Genomic DNA, 19,888 nt, shown 5'->3' on the forward strand with positions numbered 1-19,888 from the left:
TCCTTTTTGGGGTAACGTATGCGAAGCATCTGAGGGCGAGGACAAACCCCTGGGTGCTTAGCATTCAGATAAGCGGGGATGTTCCACGAGTGAAACTGTACGCTTTTGACTTTTGTAAATTAGTGTCGTTGGTAAGGACGCGCATAACAATGCAGCATACAGATCATTGGGTCGGATGTACTCTAGGTCCGATGCTTTTGAATTGTGGTAAGTTTGAGGATCATTCGTTTGGTGGAGAAACTTAAACAAGACCGTACTGGATGGTTATAGTTTTCATAAATTTCCAACGGTAGGTGTCTGATGTATTTATAAGGACGTGATTTAGCTTACTCAAGATAAAACAGATCTTCGTTTATAAAATGAGGTACACTGAATTTCATACAAAGTCTATTTTGGAATAGGTTCGTGTCTTAGACGAGTCATATATAAGCACTTTTATACGAGAAATAACTCATCATGGACCAGCGGACCCGTGATACAGTCGTCATATCGCACGACGTAACAACAAGCTCTATCGACCGGGGTGAGTTCAAGCCTCATCCTCCCGCATTAAGGACTTGGTGGCCATCCGATTGCGTGTTGCTCAAATAAGTCTCCGATGCCTCAAGAAGCCGGCATGATCGCTTAGGCCGGTTACCGCTAAGGCGGCGCTCTGGCACCAATCGAACACGACGTCCGACTCGAACAAACGCATATAATCAATCATATGGAGGGTGCACTGTCAGTGCACACACAAACAAACAAACAAGCCAAACATCGAGTCGAACATGTCAGTTGATACTGTATGTGATGTTCGATACCCGGTCTGGTGGTACAGTCGTCAACTCGTAAGACTTAACAACATGCCCATCATGGGTTCAAGCCCCAACTAGACCGTGCCCCCATACGTAGGACAGACTATCCTTGTATGGTATCAATAAGTCACTGAAAGCCAAAGCTCACTTCACTAAGTGGGTACAGGCAGGCCTTGACCGACAGCGGTTGTTGTGCCAAAGAAGAAGAAGAAGATGTTCGATACCCACCTGTGTTGTGAGTATGCCTTGGCTGTCAAACGCTTCACAGTAGTGATGTGCTATATGGAGCGCACCCACGACTCCGATCCGACTCCGACTATTGTTAGTCCGATTCCGACTCCGGCAAAATGGAACCACTAAATCCGCCCGGAGACGGAGTCGTTCGTCCGGAGTCGACCGAGTCGTCCGGAGTCGACGACTCCGAACGACTCCGAACGACTCCGAACGACTCCGGACGACTCCGAACGACTCCGGACGACTCCGACTCCGGGCGACTCCGGACGACTCCGACGACTCCGAACGACTCCGAACGACTCCGAACGACTCCGAATGAGTCCGGACGACTCCGACTCCGGGCGACTCCGGACGACTCTTCACGACTCCGAACGACTCCGGATGACTCCGGATGACTCCGACTCCGGGCAACTCCGGGCGACTCCGGGCGACTCCGAACGATTCCGAACGACTCCGGATATTGAAGCGCGGACCTACCTTCCGGAGTGGATTCCGAATTTATCGGAATCGGATCGGAGTCGACTCCGGATTTTTGCCAACTTTACCCATCACTACTTCACAGCTACAGTAGATAGAATTCAATACGGGACATTTTCAAGTTTGTTTACATAGGTTGTCTCTTTTTCGTCTTAAAATTGCGTGTAAAATATTTAAAATAGCTGTCAATAATGATTTTTATGCTTCACAATCAAGTATAACATGAAATATACAGGTATAAAACGTATAAAACTATTACGTGTACATAATGCATTTGTATGCACTGTATGTGTTTTGGCATGGATGTTTGTTTACCTTTTTCAATATTAAATTTGAATGACATTTATGTTTTTATTGATGTGAATAACTAGTATATTATTTGTTGAATCTTCCCCCTGCAGATGAATATTCATTTAAACTATGAAAATGCTTCATTTTCGAGAAAAGATAGGCGTATTGCAGTGCATCATGACAGGTCTATAAGACATCGAACAGCTGACAGAGCACCTATCGAACAAAGTCGTGTTTGTTTGCCTCGTTCGATTGGTCCCAGAGCGCCGCCTAATAATAATAAGAAGAGGAAGAATTATAAAAAGAAGAAGAAGGATAACAAGGAGAAGAAGAAAAGGACCAGCGAATTCATTTTGATGTTAGCATTGGTGAGCTTTGATCGTACATAAATGATGTGACATGAAATAAACTATTATACATAATACTCTTGGTTTGCAATCGCATGAAGACAAAGAAGACGACGTACATAACAAATGATGTTGGATAATAGTCATTTCTAATCTTATCTCTTGCTCTAGACATAACCTCAGTCACAGAAGCTAATTCTCTTATTTAGCGCATCAACCAGATTGGTTAAGCCAAAGCATGAGATAGTATGCCTTATATATAAGCGGCTCGGTACAAGCAGGGCTTAAACACATGGCACACTTTGACGATTTTACCGCAGGCTGGCCAAATTTGAAAACAGTATGTATATTCGTGTATTTTGTAGTGGTTTGTTCCCATATAAGTTTATTGAACAGTTTCTTACTTTCATTTGATTCCAATGCTTCTAGGCAAAATGTAACAGTACATTAACTGATGTACTGTAACATTATTGCAAAAAAAAAGCCAATATTTTTAAATCTATCTAATTGTAACTCACCCGCAGCAAGAGACGTATGATTGATAACGTTTAATTTATTAACATCCCTGGGCACATTTTTCCCTCCAAACTTTGTGCAACCCCAAACGGCGGTCTGTCAGCATATATTTCCAAGGCCTGAGAAAAACATGAAATTATCCAATCAGCAATCGTTGCTTTCGTTGCGTGGAGCGAGAAGAAAAGGGTCCATTTGTCTAGAGCAAGTGTCAGCAGTTTTCGGATTTCGGTGACCATTTTTTTGTTCTGGCATTTCTCCTGCAACTCCAACAGTCCTGCAACTCGAACTGGCCGCAAGCAAATTTCCAGTCGCTCTTGGTGCGGCTCATCGGCTGTGAGAGTTTTTCTTCGAGCCGGTTTGTATGTGTGTGTGTGTTGTTGTATTCCAACTCGTAATGTTTCATTACTCATAGTAGAACCTTTCTACTTGCTCGAGCGCTCAAAGTAAACGTTTCACAGTTTGCAGTTTTTTTGCTGTTGTGTATGTTTTGGTCCTCTATTACACACATCTCGTGCGTCGCAAAAGGAAATCCCAAAGCAACTCGATCCCCTCGATGTCATGCATGTTATAGTACGTTCCACCGGGAGCATACGCGCATCCCACCCCCACCCCTACCCACCCACCCAGCAAAGGTAATGGAAGACAAATAGAGGGAAACACGCTTTCTCATGTCAAAAGTTTTTTTTGCCGTGTGCATTTGTGTTTGTCTGAGCATTTCCTCCTTCGGCAGCACTTTTCCAGCGTGTTTGGTCAGAGTTTGTGCAGATTTTGTGGTGTGTTGGAAAATTAATTAAGGTGATTATGGACCATTGGAATTCCCTTTTTGAATCGGTCGAGGTGTGACCGCCGTTCCAAGTAGCCCCTTTTCTCAAGCGCCCCATACGCTCGCGCTACGCAGCAGTGCAAAGGGTGACTATGGATTAGCGCAAATGTAGGGGACCATTTAACAATGCGTTGATAAAGGAGGGGAATTTTTCCGCACCAAAGACGGACACCCGCAGCCGTTGTGCATATTGTATCGCACAAAAAAGCGCAAAACCCTCCAGAACGCGCGAACCACCATTCAACGGTCAACGGTGGAAAAATATTTCCCAGCGACTGGCACCGATCATGACGACGACGACGACGACGACGACAACAGTGGACAGCAGACTGCCCCGAAGGTGATACTGTGTTTTGAATAAAACCTGTCCCTTGGTCGATCGAATGAAAAGGAGCCTTCGCTTGTGTCTTGCTTTTTTTGTGTTCGCTTTTGCCGCACGTTTTCACAAGCCATTGTTAGCGACATGATTTTCAATCGCAATCGCAGCCACGCAGATGCAATGGTATGGCAGTTGTTCGGCGGAAAACTATGTCCTTCATGTGTGGACAGGATCCTATGGTATACAGGGAGGGAGAAAGGGGTCCCCAAGAAGCAAGGTAACATGTACGATCGAGATGGCCATCTACCCCGTTCCGTCAGGTTCCGTATTGAATGTCGTGCATGGAACATGGACATTCTCGTGTCGCTTTTCCTTGACTGATTTGCGCGTTACACTTAGGGTCGAAATAACTGCCGAATCAAAAAATAATAATTAAATGTAGGTTGCAGAAAGATTTAAATTCTAATTTATAGTTGCTATTGTAATGGTACAAAGGAGCGCCGTATATCCGGATATCTTTTATCCAGCTGTCCGTTTATCCGTGCTGTTGAGAAATGACATTTCAATACAAAGGTGACATTGCGTTATGAGGACGATATATAAAAATGCGGTTAAAAGAGCACATTGTCATAACAAACGACACGATAATTCAAGGTAAATTTCAAATATTCTTATAGGAAAAACATAAAGTTAATAAAAAGTGGGTTATTTTCATCATCAAATAAGATAATTTTCCAAAGATTAATCAAGAATTGGTGATAAAATATATCATTTGACTCCGTGTTTATCCCGTGCTTATCCGTGTTATTTGCACATCGGGGCAAGGCCAAGTCCCGAGAAGCCCGGATAAACGGCGCTCCACTGTATTACATATTGTACATATTAACTTTAATTTGGCCAACTGTTGATCGAAAATTTATAATTCTTCGTAGTGCACTTTTCTCAAATGGTAAATACATTTTATTGAAACCTCTTTTCTCATTTGCTGCCTATCCAAATGGACTTATGTTGTTAGTCACGTATTTCCTGCTCAAAGTCATATATTGTAATACTTTCAGGGGTTTTCAGAGGATCTCATAGTTGTGGGACACTTTCTTGACTCTTACCTACTGGAAACTAGCTTTACATGAGGGGAATTGGACTGTACAGCACCCTTTTGGGACAAATCGAATAGGAATTTACAATGGGCCTGTTCAAAGCGGCTTCCATAGAGTCCTATTCATATGATATAAACTTCACTTCAGATAAGAAAGAGTCAAACTCTTGAAAAACCCTGTATTATTTTTATAGATTTTTTTTAAATAGTTTAAAATTTTATATTAAAACTCATCTCTTTTACCACACGCTTAGTACCTTTCTGCACCACGACAATGTGTCCGAAAAAAGGCAAATAAAATAAAATAAAAATAATTCTAAACAGCAAACGATACGACCAGCACTGTACTGGTCATCGAGCGACGAACGAGTTTTTGAATGCGCCCGACCGGGAGCCAAACCGTTGATGAGCGAGAAATGCGAGAAAGACATTTTCTATTGATGATATAGGAAAATGACTTAAGGGAGTATTTTTGTTATTTTAGACGATAACCCTCAAACCCACCAAGGGTGGGCCTGGTTCCCAGTCGCTTTGTGGCAGTGGCATCATCCATTTCCATCCAGGCATTCGGGTTCGTTGTTTTTCTTTCCGTGCGCGCAAACTAACACACACACAGCCACTACCTTCCACAACGCGCCAACACTTCCTGTGCGAGCGAACCGTACCAAACGGGCTTGCAGTGTTGATGTTGATGCCAGTCCGTTGTATTGTTGTTGTTGCTTCCTGTGCTTCCCGTCCATCCATCCATCCATCCAGCACCGAACCATTTCGCTCCGGGACATCCACTGGCCAATGACGCCGTCCACCAGCAGTGCTTTGAATTTACGCTTTTATTTTATTACAACCGATTGTTACCGAAACTCCGACTCTCTCGCTCTCTCTCTCTGTGTTGGGTACTGTTGAACCGTTGTTTACCCATTTATTTCCGCTTGACCACTTGCCACCCATTACTGGTCATCTCGGGCCAAAAGGGTGGTGTTACGGTGGCGTCCGAGGGTAAAGGTAAAGGAAGACGCACACACACACAGACCCACTGTTCGGTGTGTTTCCGTTTCTGCCTTTGGAACCCTGTGCTCCCGTGCACGGAAACATCGGAAAGGAAAACGGACATCATCTCCACTTGGTACGCACTGAGGGCTGGTCTCCCATGTACGGATGTGTGTATGCTGATCTGTTGTATGGAAGTGCGAGATTCAAATGCTAAAGGACAGTGCCAGTGTCTCAAGGTAGAAAGAGACACACCACACAGAAAGGGAAAGGGCGTGAAGAGCGTTTTGCAGTGTTTTTCTATAATTTTCCATTGTTTATAGAGGGAAAATTGTTTCTTCCCCTGTTTACGCAGGCTGTGTGTGTGTGTTGTCTGTTTCTAATGTGAAATGAGCGAAACGGTGTACGTATGCGTTTGTCGGGTGTTTGTTGTTGAGGAATCTTGCACTTTTTTTTTTCAAAGTTGTTTTTGCTTTCTTCCCCCACTCGTAATTGTTCTTGAATGGAGATGGCAAAACTGCTGCAACCGAACCGGTGAAAACTCGGCACAAATGTTTCCTTAGGATTGGGTTGGGTAAACGGGCCCAGTTGGTGGTAGTTGTTTTATGCCGGTCCCCGGTTGATGAAGGTTTTTGATGAGAGAGATACAAGTTTTTGGACTTTTAATTTAAATTCACGGTTTGATTATTTTTTCGATTTATAATGAAGATCATTTCGTGGAATTGGTGCTAGTTTCAAATTCAAAGCATATTTATATGATATTCGACAATTTATATGAAACATATTTCTTTAAGAAAAAAAAGTTGGTTTGGAATGTGTTGAAAAATATAAAATTGATTAAAAAATACGACATTTGATTCCTAAAATGACTCATCCTAAGACTTATCATAACTTTCAAAAAGATTTGAAAACAACTCCTATTATGCACAAAAAGGATCAAAAGATTAACTTCATCTTCTTTCACCTTTCTCATTTTACCCATTTTTTCAAACCCCATTCAAAACAAAAAAACGCTTCATTGTTGTAATAATAATCCTCAATGTCAAATCGATTGGCAGCGCTACTCATCGAAAGGACTTTTCAGAAGAAGATAGAAAGAAGAAAAAAAGCGGCAATAAAAAACACAAAAATCAATCCAAACACCAATCGACCAATTGTCATTCAACCTCTGTATTCAAGCCACTGCTTCTTACAGTTCCATCCCCACAGCCCCACAGCCGTATTTCATTTACTTCGATCGATTGCCCCGAAAAGCGTATGGAAATTAAGATCCCGAGACAGTACGGTAACACCTTTCCCCTTCGGCTCAATTGTTTGACGCCGTTGACGAGTTGAGTCTTCGAGTTTTTTTTTACTTCCTACTTCCTGCATCTTGTACCCTTGGCTGCGTACGGTGCCGTTCCCCGGAACCAATTGCTATCTAGCCAGACGCGGTGCGGCCGCTTGTTTGTCTTCCGGAATGGGAAACCACTTCTCTTTGGCGGCGGCTCCCACAAATCGACCCATCCGCTCACAATTTGGGGGATTTGAAGAGAGAGAGAGAGCGAGAGAGAGAGACGGAAGAGAAAAGAGTGCGACAACAAGCCGGCGGAAAACATTCCGAAGTATCCAGACTGGCCACATGATTATGCCGTGCGACAGTCACAAAAGAAAGTACCATAATGTAAGAACCTTTTTCCATTCCGGCACCCGCAAGCAGGAGGGCGGGAGGGGAGGGGATGCTGGGTTTATGTAAACGCAGCGCCGTCAACCGACGAAAGAGGGCAACCGTCAGCGAAAAACAGCTGGAACGCTTAAGGCCACCCTCAGCGCAGCTGCACGAGCTTGCTCGACAATCGCCTTAAACGCGCTCGCGTACATAAGCGATAAAGTGCGCCCAGTGGAGTGTAGCAACACGCAACCGTACATAATCGCCGCCTGCTGAGCTTTAACAAGCGCCTCAGTGGAGCTTTTGCATCGAAACGGTGCGCGTTTAAAGCCGACGACGTTCTAGCGAAAAGCTCTGGACACACGTACATAACGTTCAAAAAGGGGTACCGGTGCGACCTCCCCCCCCGAACCCGTGTGGATACGTGGGATTGCTGAAATTTGCTGCATGGTTGAGCAATTTGAACAATATGATTTTGCAGTATTAGCAGCAGCAGCAGCTGGGCATTATTATCGTGTTATTTTGGGGCGGGTATCGCCGTAGCCGCGCTAATTAAACCCACGTCGACGACCGCTGGATGTGTAATTGGATTTAAAATATGCGCTGCGTTGGAATGGATAAGACTGTGTTCAAATGCGAGCGCACACATATAAAAAGGTGTAATGAGCTGTAATGAAACATTACTTTAACCCTTTGACAGTCTCGTGATTTTACAAAAATGGATAAAAAGAATTGTCACCAGTTTTATTTCAGATTTTGAAGGTATACTATTAATAAATTCTAAAAAAATGTTCAAGTCAATTTTTTTTCCTAGTATTTTCTATCAGTACATCCTTGAGAGTTGTATTGCTTTTAATGACAATAAATAGTTCAAGTATTTGGATTTTCAAGAGTTGTGCGTTGTATGCTTTTAGTAGCGTTGTGATTTTAATAAGTTTATCGCATCATGCCTGCAGTTAGCATGCCTTGAATAAAATTGTTTCTTAGAATTTCAGTTTCAGTGTAGACAATAACATCGACCATATCGTAAGCGCTCGTGTGTCCTCACACAGCTGTTTCACAGCGACGCGCGACGAAGAACGCAACAAAACGAATAAACAAATCAGCCCAAATCACATCAATCGGACAAATCGTTACAAAAAACCCCGAGTGAGACTCGGGCAAAACACTGACTCAAAACACTGAAATTTTGTTTGGCTTATTTTGATATATGATGGATATTTTCGCAAGACTACCGGCTACCGTTATTATATAAGTTAAAAAAATAACCTTATTCTTTTTCTTCTATTTAGCGTAACGTTCTACGCGGACATGCCGGCCTATACAGGCTTTCAAGACTTTATTCAATATCACGTAGCCCGATATTCAGTCCCTACTACGGGGGGACGGTCCATTTCGGGCCTGAACCCATTACGGGCGTGTTATTGAGTCGTTCGAGTAAACGACTGTACCGCTCCTATTGTTAAATTAATTTATTGTTTCAATTAAGATTCCAAAGAAAGTTTGTATTTTTTTTAATGTAGCTTCTTCTGTGAAAATTAACAACTTGTGAACACGTGGTAGAGTGAAGCATCATGCGCCTCCATTATTTTGTTAAAACGTGTTTAGAGGAATTGAAATTGAAATCTTCCATTAGTTCAAATACCTAAGCATTAAACAATTAACCATTTGTTAGTTTTATTTGCTTTCGTAGACAAACGAAGCTTATCTAGCTCTGACAAGTTGGTTTACTCACGCAGATAGTTAGTCCAACAGAAGAGTGTCCCTTTGGATGTTTTAGCTGCAAGCACATGCTCCGGACTGCATTGCTTCGCAAAAAAAAGGTTGTGGTCCATTTTAACGTAACTTTTAGCTAGTTGGTGATCATTTTAATCATTGTTTGTTTTAATAAAAATATCAACATGTCATCAAATTTCTAAAGCTTTCTGTTATTTATGCTTCATATTTGTCTTTATAAAACCAAAACTAAGGTTTTGATTTAAATCAGCGATCGGAAAACTTTTGAAGTAAAGGACCAAATTTACTAAATGATCGAAAACCGCAAGTAAGTTATTTTGCGCTTAAATTATTACATTATAAAATTGTAGAAACAAGATAATTCATTGATAGTATCGGACACTGCGCTAGTTTATAGAGTTATTTTTTGTAATTATATCGGCCAAACAAGGTTTAAAATTAGTAACTACTCTTATTAAATCGTAATGTAAAGATTCATAAGTTAAAGATCTGCTGAAAAAACATCGAGACAAACGTACATTAAAAAATATCAAAATGCTTTTCGAAAAAGTAATACCATTTCAGGCAAAATGATAACTAATTGCTCATAAAAATGAACTTTGATAATCGGTGTACTTGTAAAAAGCAACAGTGTTGAATCGCCGAACTCATAAAAACAAGAGTGGTTTTTAATGTTAGTTTTTGTATTCAAATACGATCGATAATAGTCCTGAGATAGAGAAAAATGAAACCAACTGTTTTGTGTGAAATTGAACATAACTAATGGAAGAAGAAACTATTATTACGAGAAAAATGCATGGATCTTTTTCATTTTTACTAAAACTTTGTCTTGCATGTATTGCGTTGGCGGAAGTTGAATATCTCTCGTCGTAAAGCCGCATGCAAAACTTTAAATATATTTACTGTCACCAGACTATAGTTTATCTTCTCTATATAAAGTTTCGTATGCCACTTGCTCCATTCTTAACGACTTAATGTCGTGTTGAAACAATGTTTTTATAAACATACTGGAATATTGAACTTGAGTTCAACCATACTGATTGGTCCGTCATTACGAGAATTAAAGTTGAAAGATACAACGGTATAAAATTTCATTCCAAAAGATCTTCAGTAATTTGTATACGAATAGTTTCATCCAATTTTTCCAAATCAGACGAATCCTTTCGCGGGCCGGAATTAATGTTGCGGCGGACCGCATTTGGCCCGCAGGCCGGACTTTTACGACCGCTAATTTAAATAAACCAAATATTAAGCTATTTTTTATCCCGCGCTACAACCGCTTTGCAGTCTTGGCCTACCTCAGGAGTATCCGAAACCGATCACGGTCTCGCGTCTTCGTCTGCCAGTCCGTTATCCCGGTCTAAATGGCGTACGCCTCCGCGCCATCTTGCCACCTCAATTTAGGCCTACCACGCCTCCTCTGTCTTTGTGGATGGCTTAAAAAAACTTTACGGACTGAGTCGCTATTACACTATTATTTTATTATTTATTACAAGCTTAACAAAATCGTCGTGGGTCGCATAGTAGACACTCGAGGCAACCATGCGACCCGCGGGCCGTAATTTGGAGACCCCTACACTAGATCAAAAGATAAAGTAATTTTGAGAAATAGTCAGAAATAATCATGTAATCCTCTTTAATCAATATACCTATATAGAGTTCACGCTCGGTAATTTGCACCTTTTTCATCCGCGCGCTCAATAATCTGCATTTTTTACATCCAAATTCTTGAGAGGAATAGTGTTCGGTCATAATAAATGAGATATAATTAAAAATATAAATATCTGTCTATATTTTCAATAATAAGCTTTCTTTGTACAACATGAAAAGGTATGTAATGTACTAACTAACTCATGGACCTATACAAAAAAAGAAGTTTAAAAAATACACAAATCAAAACGTCATTCAATAATCCGCACTCGAACAAGTGTGGATTGCCGAGTGTGAACTGTAATAAAATTTACAGAATAACCAACGTAGCTGTACCAGTGGTATGATGAAAAAATGGAGAAAACTTTTTTCCACATTTTTATCTAATTGTGTGCAATACGTTAAACACCAGGCTTCTCCATCGCCTAGTGAAGAAAATAATAACGAAAATAAAATAATGAAATTTTAATTTAAATACTTCTCCGGACGGGAAAATTATACATTAAGTAAATACATTAGTTTTACGAACAGGAGGACAGATTTGCTATGAATTAATTACCATTAATAACTGACGGTATCAGTCCAAGTCTAACTCTGTACATGTTACTAGTTACATGAAAAACAAGAAGTAGAATATGCTGCTTTACCATAATGCTGAATATTAACAAAAGTATTATCCATCCCATAGCAAGAATTGACTAAAATAAATATTTCACTAAACATTCACTATGAATCAATACTCCTATGTATTTGCTTTCTTTGAAATGATGCATAATATTAACTTTATTACTATTGTATATTCCTCTTTATTCCCCGTTTCGCCATTCCAAATACAAAGCTGTTTATTTCTGTAGCACATTATTTATTATATTAAATAAATATTTGCTGGTAGATACTCAATTCAATCGGATTAATTAGATGGGAATTGATGTAATTCGGATGTTAAAATGCTACACCATGTTAATTTATTAAACATAAATATGATGTTTCATCCTTTAAAACATTTATCAATCCCAACTACATGATCGATCCATTAATTAAATACGTCCCTAATATTATAACATATACAAAGATATGTATTAACAGAACGAATGATCATAATTACTTTATTAAGTCTGTTCTTGATTCTTCTAAATCAAATATGGAAACTTTTTTTCGGTACAAAACGTTCACATAGTCATAGAATATTCTTCTAAATATCAACAATGGTAAGTTGTCAAGGACCGAATAGAACCCGGATCAAGCCTAACAACTGCCTGCTGGCATTCTACATAAATCAATGCTCATTGACTTTCACTTTTCACTAGAAATCCTAATCTATCATTCACAATGCATGGAATTAAAACACCAAAAAGGGTTCGACAAAAAAGATTTGAACATAATAACGCAACGATAAAACACTTGAAAATTGCAGGTTTGCAGGCGGTATAAAATTATCAGAAAACAATTTAAACGAAATAAAGGCTTGGCCACCAGCAGTTAGCACCCGTAGTCAACGCTACTACAACAACACCACACCCCATCGTATCAATAAAAATAATGGAATCAATCATTATAGAAAACCATTGCTGCCGCACTGACTCTAGGTGTGGCTTTCCCCAACGGAGAGCGAGAGAAAATTATAGTTTTCATCGCGTGCCAGTCGTTTTATTTTTCACTCAGCCCCCCCCCTGTCCGTTAATATACACACAGCTACAACCATACCGTTCGTGCTGGTGTTTGTTTTTATAACGCTGCACTAAGAAAGGGTGGTGCAATAAAAATAGCATCAAAAAGAACCTCGCAAACCGTGCTGCCGCCTGTGGCTCTCTTCTTCGTACAGGGAAACACTTCGACTCCATACTGCAAGAAGCTGGTGCAGCCGTTGCAACTGGCGCAGCGTTTTGCAGAAACAACACGCCTACTTCGATAAAAAGCTACTGCCTGCCTGCACGCGGTGGCTGCGCTGTGATGTGAGCCAAACAGGGACGAACGGAAAAGCTTGCCGCGTGCCGTTTCTTGTGCACGGGAGCACGATGCACATCTTCGCGCACACAACAGCACAAGCAACAAAACACACACACACACACAAAAACACACACAGCTGCAGCTGCGAATGCTGTTTTGCAGAAGCGCAGCGCAGCGTAGGAGCGTCGTCGGGATTTGTGTGTTGCACTTTGCCACCTCCTGCACCATGGCGGCACGGGCCATGGAGGCGAAAATATATGTATTCTTCCTTCCCTATGCACTCGCCGGGGTGTACATATGTACACTGTTGTGGAGGAGCGGGCGATGCGAATGCGCCTGTATGCCATTAACACAACAAACGATCGTTTGTTGCAGGCAAGGGCTCAGGAAAAATATTGAGAAACATTGCAATGCACCCGCTGCACCCGCGCAACGAACCACGTGCTCCTCCGGGCGAAGGAGGATGTAGCACTCCCCTGCATTTTCCTACAAGAAAGTGCACCTTCCGCTGCCCACCGTCCCTTCTCACAAGACATGCAAAGCCCTGCACACTGCACACAACAACCGAGCGTAGGGAGAAAGAGGTGGTTGTATTTAATTTGTATTTATGTAGAAATACTTACCCTCGCCCGTGATCGTGCATTTCGCTCTTCCCCGAACGGTCGCAGCGCTCTCGCTCGCTCTACATCATCCCCTCTCTTTCTCACATCCAATCTCCTTCTAGCAGGACTCGCGCCTTTGGCTGCTTGCGCAAGAAGCAGACGAGAGCTCGCGCGCTCCATCTTGCTCTGGCGCGCACACAGCTACACGAAGATGGCAGTGTTGGTCGGCTGTCGGCCGACAGTAGCAACCGGCAAGCAGCAGCAGCACTGGCAGTAGCAACCACCGGGCGGCAGCCCGTTAGTAGTCGCAGTAGCCGCATTTGCGACTCATCGCTCGCCTGCGATGTGTATGTAAATAATAAATAAACACAAATACACAACCCGAGTCTCAGGGAGAAAAACACACACAGGGCGCTCCCCCCGTTCTCCTCCCTGCTTTCCCCCTTCACCACCACCCCCCTCGTGTGTATGTGTGCGAATTCTTGTGCATTTTCTTCGGGCCCCGTCCGGCCCGTACGCATCCACCCGGCGCGTTTAACGGATTGTACCGAGCTAGAACACGGCCTGCTGTGTGTGTGTGTGTGCGGGACGGACGCAAATAAAACGTTTGTGTGGTGTGTTGTGTTGCATTTTAATATAAAGCATGTTTTGTGTTGCTTTATCCCGTTCAGTCGATGTTTTGACGCGCTGTTGTGTTGTAGTGTGTCGCCGGCCACCGAGCGACACTGCCGACGGGTTGCTTTGCGAGCGTACGCGCGTACCACGCGGTGTCCGCAGTACGGGGCCACGCGTGCCACCGTGGTTTCGGTTTCGGTAGTGATTTGCGTAGAGTAGCGTCCGTTCGCGTAGCGCGTGTCGGCCAGCAGCCATGAACAACAGTGACCGATCGCCCAGCATCAAGAGCGAGGAGGTCAGCCAGGACGTGCCGGAAGCGACGGAACACACAAACGCGGGTAATAATTTGGGTTGTGTAACGGTGTAACAAAACGCTCTTTCCGGTTTTCAGGAAAATATGTCTTTTGTATAACCAATTTGCCAAATTTCAGCACTCATCCCAGCAATCGTAACGCAGCAGCATAAATCAGTCTCTTTGCAGCACAATAAAACAATTTACTTTACAGCAAAGAAAGCATAAACCATTTCTTAATAAAACTAACTGAGTGTTAAACATGGATTCATGGTGTTACATTTTATAAATCAAAAGCTGTCCGAAAATTTGTTATAATTATACATTATTGTGAGCATAAAGTGACATAGTTTGTTAATTAAAATTCGTAAACAAAAATCGTACAAGAACTCAATAAAATAAATTAAATTTTGTTGGCTTCTAACCAAGAAAATTGATTTTTTTGTTTTTTGAAAGAAAAATATATTTTTACAAAAACCAGTTGCTCCAGTGTTGCAAATTTCTGATAAGAACTCCTTTGTTGATCATTAATTTATTGTCAAATAATTAAAAACTGAACCCCAAAATTATGACAATTTTATTAATTGGACACGTGCAGGCAGAAAATTAAGAGAAAACTGTACCAATGTCGATCTTCTGGTCATTTTAAAATACCCCAACTTTCAGGTTTAGGTGCAGCTAGATTTACAAAACCATTTTATGTTTAAATTTATATTATAAATCGCAGTGTGATTTTTTCACCGTTGTAATAACCTTTCCACCACGGGTTTCAGGTGTCGAATATAATCCAAAATTAATATCAATCGAACTATTGATTCTCATGTTACGGATTAATTCAAGCAAATCAAAGATGCTAAAAATGGCCTCAGATTTACAATTGTTGTTGCACCAAAAGGGGTAAAAAATTATTTACGAAACTTGCCGTTTCATAAACAGATCCAGTGTAACTTCACCCAAGATCCTTTAACCCGATACCATCACTTGCCTGCTCCATTAGTTGCAACTCTACGTCAGAAGTAGTTCCTTCATAAAAGACAGCTCTGCCATCCATGAGCCAACGGTGCAACGGTATACAACCCGCTCACCAGGACTACGGCAAAGGACTGACAACGGCCGATCCAGTCAGTTGAGGGTGGAAAAATGTTCTTCTCCTAACACAGCATCGGGAAAGCTGGCTTGCAGTTACATAACTTCGGGCAGCAAGCGACGAACGGGTTCCGAACGGCATCGGAAAACGAACCCGTAACGACGGCCAAGCCATGCTGTTACCACCTCTCCAAGCACAAGAGTACATAAGACAGACAGACACACACACTCAAACAAATCGACTCCAAAGGAAAAACCATCCTACCGTATGCTGGAACCGATTGAGGCAGGCCATGGAAAACGTTGCGTTGATAAGGTTCGTCGCGTGCCGTTATGCTTCTTTCTTCGGTTGTAAGCGAGCGTAAGATGAGAATAGTAAAACACAACCAAACGCAACAGTGGTGATAGTGGTAGTAGTAGTAGTAGTTGTAGTTGTAGTGGTTTTGTTAGTGTTAGTTAGGTGATGTAGGTGTGCACGATGCCGTACATCGTTGTATATTGTGTAGTGTACATTATTGTTAAGAAGAAAAGGACAAGCAGAAGGACACGAAGGGTGAGCATGCTCCCTCGACTCCACCACTCCTCACCTCCGCCATTGTTGCGTTGTTGCTGTGCTCATGCTATTTCTCTGAGACGAAACGATGCGCTCGACGATCGTGTTCTTCGTTCGGATTCCCTGGCATCTGCTTCCTCTTCTTTTTTCTTCGTTCTCTTCCACTCCGCTTTCTCCACAACAATAATGGCGGATTCTCGGGAATAAAGGTGCTGCTGCCGGTTTGCTTCAATGTGCAGCAGTATGCTGCATCTAAGGAGCGAGTTGTTAGTTGTTGCTGCACACACACACACAACCCTTCCACCACACCACCCCTCCCCATTTAGGACTGCATGCAAGATGGCGGAACGGTGGTGTGCACCAGCCTGTACTGCTGCCATCAATCTGCTGCTTCTTCAACCCCCTGGGCTCGCCCATGCCCGGCACCCGGCCCCGGCCACAAGGTTCTTCGGCTTCGCAAGAGGCGAAAAAGGCGTTCCCGGGGCGAATGTACTACAGCACACTACACTCGCCACTCTCGGTTGCAAGCTCCAGGGGGACGCCTTGTACTGCTGGCCTGTTGTATTATTGTTGCCTGTCTCCTGTACACTCGCTGGCAATGGTTTCGGTTGTGCCAACTATCGTTCCACATATTGCAATAACATAAACGACCGACCCCCTCTCCCCCCCACGCCTCGGGTGCCCTTCCAAGCGTTAGCGGTTGTCTCTTTTGCGCGCATTCAAACTCTTCGTGCGCAGCCGGGCAATTTCTTACTCGCGCGCTTGCTGCCACTGCCGAGCGAACTGCAGGCGAACTATTTTGTTGATTATTATTTACTGTGTTTATTTTCTTACTCTTAGGTGGTGTGCTGGATGCGAGGGAGAGCTCCCTTCCCGGGCCTCAGCGACCCCATGGCGAGGCCCAATATCTGTTTATCATTTACTCGCTTTCACTCGCCTGGCAGAGCTGGCAGCCAACCAATCGGGTTGGCCATCTTCCTTCCACTGGGATGGCTGGTTAAAAGGGAGGGTAGGGGGAGGGGGGGAGAGGTTGGAAAATGGTTACACAAAGGGAAAGGAGGGAAAGCATTTCAAGGAATGCATGCCGGGGAAGAAAGGAGCAGCTTGCAACGGTCGCCACACACTACAGCAACCGTTAACGGTCGTGGTGCTCTACGAGTTTTTCGATGGGCGCGGTTGCAAGGTGCAATACTGCTTCTGCTGCTGCTGCTGCTGTTTCTGCTGCTGTTGCTGGAGCATAAATATTGTTTTGCATGCACGCTGTTTTGTATACGTGTATACGAGAGGGAGAGAGAGAGAGAGCAAGAGACTCCTGGTACATAGAGCATTTAAAAACTCGTTCGTTGCAACCCCAAAGAAGTAACAAAACTATGTATAACAACAACATAATAATAACAACAACAGCAGCACAGGAAACACACTGATAATGTGTGCAATAGCGCACATCCCCACCCAGCTTGCTCTCCTCCCTTACCGGTCGATAGCGATAGCAATACAATGGACTGCAGGCGGATTTGTTGGTTGCAGCCATGCTTAGTAGCGATTGGAAAGCTGCATCGAAAGGACTCGACCGCGCACAACCACTCTCACTCAGCAGGAATTAGCAGGACACGCCTGTACAGAGCTTTGCAGTGATGGACACAGCAACGGTCACCGTGCCATCCTGCCAGCTGGTGGATTTGAACAACAACTGTCAGTGTCGATCGACCGGTGCGCCCAGGACACGCGCACCGCGAGCATTGGAGGTGAGTGCTGCGCTGCTCAAACCTTTCGTGCAGTTGAGGCAGCAGCAAACGGTGCGCGAAAAGCAGCTCGTCCGAATAGTGCGATCGTCCATCCAGAAGCGACACAATCCAAAATGGCACCCGTACAGGGTAGAGCTGCAGCAGGCAACCATCAAGAGCACTGTCGACCAAGCGGAACAGATTGTTGAGGGCGCTATCGATAGGCAGAGCAAAGACTGTGGCGGGACGGCTAACAAGAGCAAAGAGCTGGCGGGGGAAAAGCTGGAAACAGTGGCGTAGAGCTTTCGGGAGCTCGAAAAGGGGGGGGGGACTTGTTGTACATGTTGAGTTACGTGGTACATTCATAAAGCATCATTTGTTAATCGTTTTACAGCTTCTAGTTTTTGTAAAGGAATGAAATAAATTTAAAAAAAAGAATTTAAAAACTGCGAGTTTTTGGAAGTTTCTTTTCCGTCTTTCACAGTCCGCTCATGATGACCCGTTGTTTTCACTATGTCGAATCATGCAGAACATCCGATAGCGGTGCCGGAGCGGTCCTTTAATAAAACAGTAGGTCGAATGTGGTTAAATGCTCAACTAAGCTGTTCCACGACTATGCAGTACAACGTATCACAATGAATTTCTTGAAATATGGCAAGATATATAACCATCATGTATTCTTCTCTCTTCTCTTCTTTAGCTCAACAACCGTTGTCGGTCAAGGCCTGCCTGTACCGCTTTGGCTTTCAGTGACTAATTGATTTCCCCCCATAGCAGGATAGTCAGTCCTACGTATGGCTGCACGGTCTATTTGGGGATCGAACCCATGACGGGTATGGTGTTAAGTCGTACGAGTTGACGACTGTACTACGAGACCGGCACCATCATGTATATCGACTGCAATAATGTGTGGGACGACCAGCACCTTCTAGGTCGGGGCTGTTCATAAGCAACCCGGAGTCATTTCAACCATTGGCTGATTAACACGAGTTCAGACTCTAAGCGGTCACCTTAATGTAGGCCTTTCTTAAAGTGCCGTACGGCTAGTTGTATAAGAAATTCGTTAAGAACTACGTACAACACAGGTTGGGCGCAAATGCTTAACTTGCATGCAAAATGACCGAAATGAAATCTTTGGAAAAGGGTTTGGAAAAAAGAGCATGATAAAATGATATTGGTTTTAAATTACTAATGATTTCACATTTTATAATACGTTTTACATAACCCGTGCTCCAATCCTGACGATTTTTACTCATTTTGTATGCAATTTTAAGACTCGCGTGCAACGTGGGATATAAAAGTACGATAAAAAGTACTTACCCAAATGCCACAAATCCACTAAACGACCACTAAACGGGTTTTAAACGGCTCAAGCTCTCAATCTAAACGAAATATAAAAAGACTTCGTTTAGCAGACGACAAACGACTCATGCATTCTAAAGGCACGTGGCCACGGAGGTTACTTTGTCCAAATTGCTTGTCAAGTGTAAAAAGGAGCTTTTCTCGTTATCGTTAATGAGAAAAGGCTCAATTATCTGAATCTGTTTAAGAAGTACTAAACAGGTACATAAATCAATTAAAAACATGCATTTTAACATTATCATAGCAATGGGTCACAACAGCGTTTGTTTACGCTTTTTTGCGAACGTTAGCTTTTGTCAACTTTTGTCAACTTTATTTCCTGGCTGCTCCAGGTTGCGACATTTTGACAAAAGCTAAAAAAAAGTGACAAAAGCTCAAGTTTTGAAAAAAAAATCAGCATTTTGTCACTCCCATGGCCTTGCGCCTTAAGAATAACAAAAAAGCTAGAGACGCTGGTGGGATAGTCACACAGCGGAGCTTACTTCGCTTTGAGAGCTTTCTCCTTCCCAAGTGCCCCAAATCCACTAAACGACCACTAAACGGGTTCTAAACGATTCAAGCTCTCTACCTAAACGGAATATAGAAATAATTCGTTTAGCGATTATAAAAATAGCAAAAAAGCTGGTGGCACCATCTGTTGGTAGGATATCCAACCAGTTGTGGAGCGCTTACCTTGCTTTGAGAGCTTTCTCATTCCCTCTGTACTGGTATATGGTTACGCATTGATGTTATGCATCGCTAGAACTAGAACGGCGATGCGATTGTTCCCAAATAGCTAAAATTGCTTA

Source organism: Anopheles arabiensis, chromosome 3 (assembly GCF_016920715.1).
Source record: "Anopheles arabiensis isolate DONGOLA chromosome 3, AaraD3, whole genome shotgun sequence".
Taxonomy (NCBI): Eukaryota; Metazoa; Arthropoda; class Insecta; order Diptera; family Culicidae; genus Anopheles; species Anopheles arabiensis.